General features: G+C 44.8%; 1 long non-coding RNA gene across 1 annotated transcript; it reads left to right on the top strand.

Annotated features, from left to right (window-relative positions):
* The first annotated feature begins 210 nt into the window (after positions 1–210).
* On the top strand, positions 211–949 carry LOC144139307 (uncharacterized). The gene is made up of 3 exons (XR_013316139.1): positions 211–328; positions 419–661; positions 757–949. It is a non-coding gene; the product is annotated as an uncharacterized LOC144139307 (long non-coding RNA).
* Positions 950–7,704: the final 6,755 nt, after the last annotated feature.

Raw genomic sequence — 7,704 nt, 5'->3', positions numbered from 1 at the left:
ACTAATACATGTAGCACTCAGGCTAAGGAATAAAGCATTCAATATTATTAAATCAAATATTTCTTGTGTTTATGATGAGAAAGTGGTGAAATGTCTCTGTCTGAATCTCTTGGCTGGCTTTATGTGTAGTCTTGTTTTTTTATGCTTTCTTTGTGCATGGCACCGCCCGCCTGAGTACGAATACATACAGGGTTTGTTTCATCCCAACTGGTTGTTCAATCTCTGCATTTTTTCAGTGCCGTTACAGAAATGTTACGGGTGCGAAGATCCGATGCTCCGACTTACGGGTGTTTCGGAGTTCTTCACATACAGTTTCAAGGATTATAATGTGAGTACAAACGTGTATGAATTAGGGAACTGCGCTTGATATACATATGCTGTAACCTTTCATTCCACATCGCTACTCCATTTTATCTAGCCATTTTTCTATTGGGAAGCTATCCTGCGTGATCTGAACGAAGTGTTGGACAGTGTCTCCAGTTCTGGCGACTTCGAAGTATTGCCCTATTTCTTGGGCAGAATAGTAGAACGTTTGGAAAACGTTGAAACATGTTGGGGTGAAGAAGAAAAAGCGAATGGTAACAAGAAGATTGGAGATATTTTAGCCAAAATTGTGGAAAAAGCAATGCTGAAGACCAGGCTTTTAAAGGGTGTTCCCGAGGTAAGCCTGTGAAGAATTTCTTAAAAGATTTTTTGTTTTTTAGTATAGCGGTCTGTGTATGATTATATAATATTTTTATGCTTTTTTTAATTCAGGATCGGCGAGTTCGAACGGCTTCATGTTTGTTCAGCATTCTCGAAGATTTTTCCCTGCAGAAGAACCTTTCCTCAAGCCGCTAGAAATATTTTACAGGACGGACCAACGAGCCATAAGTATCACTGAAGGAGGTTATTTGTAGAACATAGATATAAAACTTTGAGCACGAAGCGAAGCGATCAATATCCAAGATCTAGCGTAGCGGAGTTCTAGCTGTAATAAGACTGTGCCTTGATCCAACACAGCATGTTATCAATCTGAGGTAATAAAAATGAAAATAACCCAGTTTGTGTAGCATATTCTCTCTTTCTCAAATAGAAGGCCACAAATAAAACACATCGAACTGGAGTGGTTTTTTTCATGGGTCGACACAATGTTCGGAAGGAGACCTTATAAACGTATCGGCCTTAACTATGATGCGTAAGGAATTCTGTATACCATGGCAGTGAGCAGCGCTGCCACATACGTCACGTGATATAAAAAGAGGTAATACAAACTTTAAGCAGTGTAAACTAATCTATTACGGGACTTTTTATAGCTCTAAGCAACTATTGAAGCGCTCATAGAAAGTTAAACGGAGGCGCTCTCGTATGCACAGGAGATTGATTCATTGCTAATTGTATTCTTTCGGTAACGGGATGATGACGTATATTCTTACCAAAGAAAATATTTTGACTCTCTATGGTTTTTGTTTATTTGCAGCGCTGGTCTTGGGGCAGGCTCAAAATACTTTTTCTGTTACACGTCGTAGCTGTCCTAGGCGATATTCCCCACTCTGCTTTTTGTGAACCAGCATTCCCATCCTATTTGAGTCACCTCGGCAGCCTTGAAGTAAACTGCCCTTGTTCTATCCTTTGTTTCTTGATGTTCGGGACTCCGAGCATTCCCCTCGTGGAGATCTAGATGGATACACTCACATCCCAGCACTACGTGCCGCATAACTATCATCATCATCAGCCTACTCAGGTCCACTACAGGACAAAAGCCTATCCCATAGGCTTCGAACCACTTCTGTCCTCAGCTGTTCGAGTCCATAATTTACTGAGAATTTTTGTATTTCATTCTCCGTCGGCACATTGCCGTCCCTTGTGCTAGACTCATCTCTTGGTACCAAATCGGGTGCCCTAATTGTCAACTGGTTGTCCGTTTGTCGTGCTACATCGCCAGCCCGAGTGCATTTCTTTTTCTTTAATTGAACAATTTTATCTTCTACTCTACTTTTGTTCTATGACCCAGGTACCTCGTTATTTGTAGCTGTGTGTTGTTCCAAACATCATTAGTTCGAATGCCCATTAAGCCGAACAATTTTTGCTTGCTCGTTTAGGAAGGTGCCAAATTTCGTCCCTGTATGTCTTAACCAGCAGTTTACACTACTCGTAGTTTTTTTCTAGTGACAGAGGAAGTTTATTTTTGATTATTTGAAAGTGCTTGCCGAGGTTTACTTTAAACTCCTGATATCTAAACGTTATTTGAAACTCTTGCATCTGGTTCTGAGTTCATGGGGGTTTCTTAGTCATCAAGAGTTTCTTTCTTTGGTCTCTGAGTTTCAGCGTTAGGTTGCATATAATCTGCATATGATCACTGCCCCTAATTTTACTTAGCACGTGTACATCTTGCAAGACACCTGCGTTATTATTTAAAATGAAGTTCAGTTTTGTTTTTGTTGCACCGTGTCGACTTTTTATGTTCATTTACTATTCTTCCATTTGTAGAAGGATGTGTTCATCAACCTCAGGTTATTTCTCTTTGGAAATCCCAACAGAGTATCTCCTCGCTCTCTCATTCCGCCGTTGGGCGGTGCTGCGCGTGACGCAAGCGCGCTGTGCGCATGTGCAGCGCCCTCTCTCTACGTGGTCTCCTCTCCTTCGGGCACGCTGCGCATATAAGTGGAGTGCCGCGCTCCGGACGGTCTCTCAGTCGACGGTCGCCCGCGCTACCCTTGCTTTCTCTCTTTCTCTCTCTCTCTCTCGCATTACCCGACGATTGCTTACGCAATTCGAGTAATCTACCCAACGGAAACGCACAATGGACCCCCTTCAGCGTCGCATCACACCAGGGTTCCGGCGAGGGTAGGTGTGCGTAATTTTTGTTGCACCATGTCGACTTTTTATTTTTCAATTTCTATTCTTCCATTTGTAGAAGGATGTGTTCATCAACCTCAGGTTATTTCTCTTTAAATTGAAATCCCATCAGAATATCTCCTGTACTGTTTGGATTGTCTATGCTGCAGTTTCCCACTGACCTTTCACCTTTTGCGTCTTACCTAACTTTTAGTGAAATCTCGTATCACACTACTGAACTGTATTGTTCCCTGCTTCATTGCTGATTCGAGGTCCTCGTACAAGCTGTCTATGAATTCGTAATCGCAGCTGGTTGTTAGTGCATAGGCCTGAACTATCTTTAACCAGTGTCGCCTGTTTAGCTTGATCACAACAGCCACGCCTCTCTCGCTAAAGATTAAAAACTGTTCCAGGTTTTCTGCTATTTCTCTGTGGAGTAAGATTCCTGTCCAATGCTTTTTCTTACCTTAAGACCCACTGTAGTGCAGAATACGCCACATAATTAGATCAATGAAGCATTCTCCTCTCCGACCACCTTCACGTACCCATACAATATCCCACCTATTGCCTGAGAGGTCCTCTGTATTACAGCTAAGCTTCCCTCACTGGAGAATATGCGTTCGTTGAATGTTGGCAGGGTCAGTTTCTGTTGACGGCCTGTCCGAACCTACAGACTCTTAGCACCCTCTGCTGCAACGCTGTTCCGTCTGCTTCTGTGGAGAGGTACTCTTCAGCTACTGTGGTATTTGGATGAGTGTAGTTGGTTACTTATTTTATTCATAGTTTGTCTTTGCCACATGATTTTTCCCGCATTGTTTCTGTTTTTCCGGAGATCACGCACACCCCATCGTTTAATGTATACTTTCCTCCGAGACTTTTAGTTCTCAAGCATCCTCATTTAGCATGGAAAAGCAGTGCACTGACCTTTGAATTTTCGTAGAACTTTTTCGTTCTGAAGTCCGATTTTCTAGCCCTAGCAGTACACCTCTAACGACACTTTAGCTTCTATTATTTCTCTCCGTTTAAATTTTTCTATTCTCCTTGCTTCTTTTTGGGTTAGCTTGGCTTGCTTTGATGGTCCGCTGTACTTTCCGTATTTCATTGTTACCATTCTCGTCTTTTTCACATCGTCTCCACGCTTTCAATGCAGATGTACCGAAAAACTTTAGCTGTCAACATTCATGGATATATTGCGTCAAACCATCCTACCAAACACGTTTCACTCTGAGCTTCTTTGCCCACGTCTCCCAGCACTGCTTCATAATTGTTTTGCGTTCTGCTCCAAAGGCCAAATGGCCTATTGGTCTTCGTTCACTTCAACACATGGTAGAACGTCGGATGTTAGGCGGAGTACTGCATTCCCAAATTTAGGGTGTGTAACCTTTACTAGTTTATACAACCCTAGTACTTCCTCATCTTTGTGATATCCCCACAGAGCTCAATGTTTCATTATAGATGCGTTTCGCTTCCCTTTATTCTTAACTCGCTCCTCGTCAGTTCTAAATTGTCCTCTACTTTTATCCACACTCCCATTTATTTACATTCTTTGAGTTTTCAATGCTGAATGGAGAGTTCATCAGTGCCAGTGTGATTGACAACCATTACTCGAGGTCGGTGTGTTCCTGACAACTAATATTTCTGAACGTTGCATGTCGCTGCACCTTCCCGTACGTACCTGGAATTCGCGAGCACTTGGTGCGTGTTCTGCGCCCATACAGTGTACAGGTAGCGCCCGTGCCAACACAAAAAATATCGGTACTCCCTGGTGCACGTGAAGGACAAGATCCCGAAGGAAAAGTTGATAAGCATTATCTGCAGCATTCCCTGCGAAGACTGCAACCGACGCTATGCCGGCGAGGCAGGAAATTTTCAGCAAAGGCTTGAGCAGCACATTTACGACGTAAGAAAGAAGAACGTGTTTTGTAACGCTCTCACCGAGCACGCGAAGTGACTTACCATAAAAAAGATTCGGCCATTGCGAAAATATTTGAAAAGATAACAATTGCAGCTCCCGGCTTTATGTTGAATCCCAGACAATCCAGACCACAGAGCACACACTTAATCGCAGTGACGGCAACTTCCCACACGTCTACGAAGGTTGCCTACGTCATATCTGAAGCAAACATAACCGGATAACTTTCGCCCCCACTTTTTATTGTGAACAAGGCAGCCGTACGGTAGCCGAAACGTCTATTTTGGATTTTAAACATTCTTGGTCGGTCCCAGTTTTTATTGTTGGCATGCCGCTCTGGTTATCAGCTAAAAGAACCACGTAATCTGCGTATAACAGTTCCTGAATGACCTGTTGTACTACATCGCCGAGCCACATACGCTTGAGGCTAAACTTGAATTTACATTCAGTTCTTTTCTATCACAACCATATAAAGCCTAACAGTATCGGGCTCAAAGAGCATTCCTGTTACAGTCCGCGATAGTTGTTCACGTGCTTTGCTCATTTTTGCCCTTCCGATGTTAGGTACATTTTATTATCTTGATAGACTGTTGCCAGGAACTGCATTACTCGTCATCTAAGCCCTGGAGATTCTGCACCGTCTACAACAGTTCTCTGTTTACGTTGTCACATGCCCGCTTATTGTCCAAAAACATCAATCATAAAGGTTTATTCTGAACTTTAGCAATTTCAATACAGGGTGTTATCCCGAAGAAATTCTCTATTCAGGTGCTTGTCTTGCGTTAATCGATTATGCAGTTCCCCAGGTTTTTCATTTTCTTCAAGCAACGCTTGAATTTGGATTTTATAGCCCGCAACACGAATCTGTACACCACTGACATTTCTTTGAGTGGTCCGTATGAATCAATACTGGCTTTGTTGCCTGCTCCTTTATGTTAAAAATTCACTTTCCTTTCTACATAATTGATTATTATTTGTTTTGTTGGTACCAACTTATCTATTGAGCTTAGAAACGCTGCCCTACATATTAATCCAAGCATGTTATTAGCTGCAGTGGCAATCCGTCCGGGCCCACTGATCATTAGGAGAAACACTGTGCTTTGATTTATCAAATCAGGGATGCTAAAATATATTGCCCTTTCCCCAGAATTCTGAGACACAGTTTTTGGTGTAGGCTTCCCTTCCTCTATTTGAAGAAACTTCTCATTATTCAATGTATGATTATCCACCAAATCCTACTCCACTTCTAAATATCTTCCTTCTTCATCAATAAAGATGTTTTGATGGATTTAATTTGTTGAGCTTGGTGATTTTACCCAGTTCCAAAACTTCTCGGACGCGCTTTTATCCTTTTCCCGTATTTCTGGCGTATACCACTCACTTTTTGACACCCAAGCTGTATACGGAGCTTTTAAAGAAAGGCAGCAGTTACTGGCTGAATGGCGAAAGGTCAGAGTCCACTGGATATCACTGAAAACATACGTGAGAGGCTGCATGAACAGAAACCTCAATATGAGCAGGCTTGGAGCGGTCGACGGCGACGACTTCTTGTTTGCACCGCACGCCTATGGTGATGGTCTGGCTATTACGTCCCAAAACTTTAAAAGGGCCATCGTATAGTGGAAATAGGGGCGGCTTTGTTGCGTCGTGTCGCCCGAACACATAAGAGTCCATGTAGGGAAATGTGAAAACCTTCCTGTTCCGGGCGATGCGAGGTGCTGTTGCGCTAGCCAAGCGCCAAGCTTGTCGATGTGGTCGGAGGCTGCTGGGGTGGAGAGTGCCTCGACGGAGAAGAATTCTCCCGAGAGACGCACTGTTGAGCCGTACACCATTTTCGCCGCGCTGAAGCCGAGGTCTTCCTTAACTATTGAGCGTAGGCCAAGAAGAACGATCGGGAGCTTGTCCACCCAGTGCTAGCAATCGAGTTTCGCTTTCAGTCCTGCCTTGAGCTGCCTGTGCAAGCGCTCCACCATTCCGTTGCTGGTGGGGCCGTTGTATGCTGCAGCCTCGTGCCGGGGAGCGTCGAAAGCGCGGAAAAGAGGTTGCTGTACAACTGCCACCCCCGGGGAGTTGTTATGCGGGCGGGGCAGCCAAAGCGGGACACCAATGTTTGAATAAAGGCCTGCGCGACGGTCCCAGCTGATAATTCCGCGATTGGTATAGCTTCGGGCCGTCGGCTGTCTCTATCGATGCATGTGAGCAGGTATCTGAATCCTCGGCAGGGCGGTAGCGGTCCCACCAGGTCGAGATGAACGTGGTCGAACCGCAACTCAGGAGTCCGAAATTCCAGTAGTGCAGCCCGAGTGTGGCGAGTTACCTTCACTTGCTGACACGTTTCACGTGTCCGAGCCCAAAGTCGCACGTCCGCGTTGACGGCGGGCCAAACGAAGCGTTCTGTTATCAGCCGCTGGGTGGCGCGGACACCCGGGTGGCTGATGTAGTGGAAAGTGTTGAATACGACTCGACGAAAATTCAGTGGGACGAAACGTCGTAGTGTTGCCTGGGACGTATCGCAGGTTAGCGTGCCCTGGACTTAGGAAAGTGCAACCTCCGAAAGCATCAATGAAAATCCCACACCTATCTGCCTCGTCAACGCAGTGTCCTTCCGCTGAGCCGCGGCCATCGCCTCGAAGTCCGGGACTTTTGCTCCGGAAGCGTTGACGCAAAACAAGGCGTGGGCTGCTTCGTTTTGTACCCTGGGAACGTGGCGGATGTCTGTAGAAAACTCAGAACTGAAAGATAACTGACAAATTTCCCATTCTGCGAAGGAGGTACTGTTGTTGTTGAATACGTAGTTGAGGGGCTTGTTGTCTGTAAAGATGTAGAGCTCACGACCTTCGAGTAAGTAGCGGAAATGCTTAGTGGAACAATAGATTGCGAGGCACTCCCCTCTAAAAGTGCTGTACCGTAATTCTGGAGGCTTCAGGTGTTTCGAAAAGAAGACCGATGGCTTCCACTGGCACCCTCCTGTTGCT

This window comes from Haemaphysalis longicornis, unplaced genomic scaffold (assembly GCF_048455015.1).
Source record: "Haemaphysalis longicornis isolate Haplotype H1 unplaced genomic scaffold, Haemaphysalis longicornis Haplotype H1 scaffold_5, whole genome shotgun sequence".
In the NCBI taxonomy this organism is placed as follows: domain Eukaryota; kingdom Metazoa; phylum Arthropoda; class Arachnida; order Ixodida; family Ixodidae; genus Haemaphysalis; species Haemaphysalis longicornis.
The sequence above is the reverse complement of the archived record's forward strand: the minus strand, read 5'-3'. Positions and strand labels throughout refer to the sequence as shown.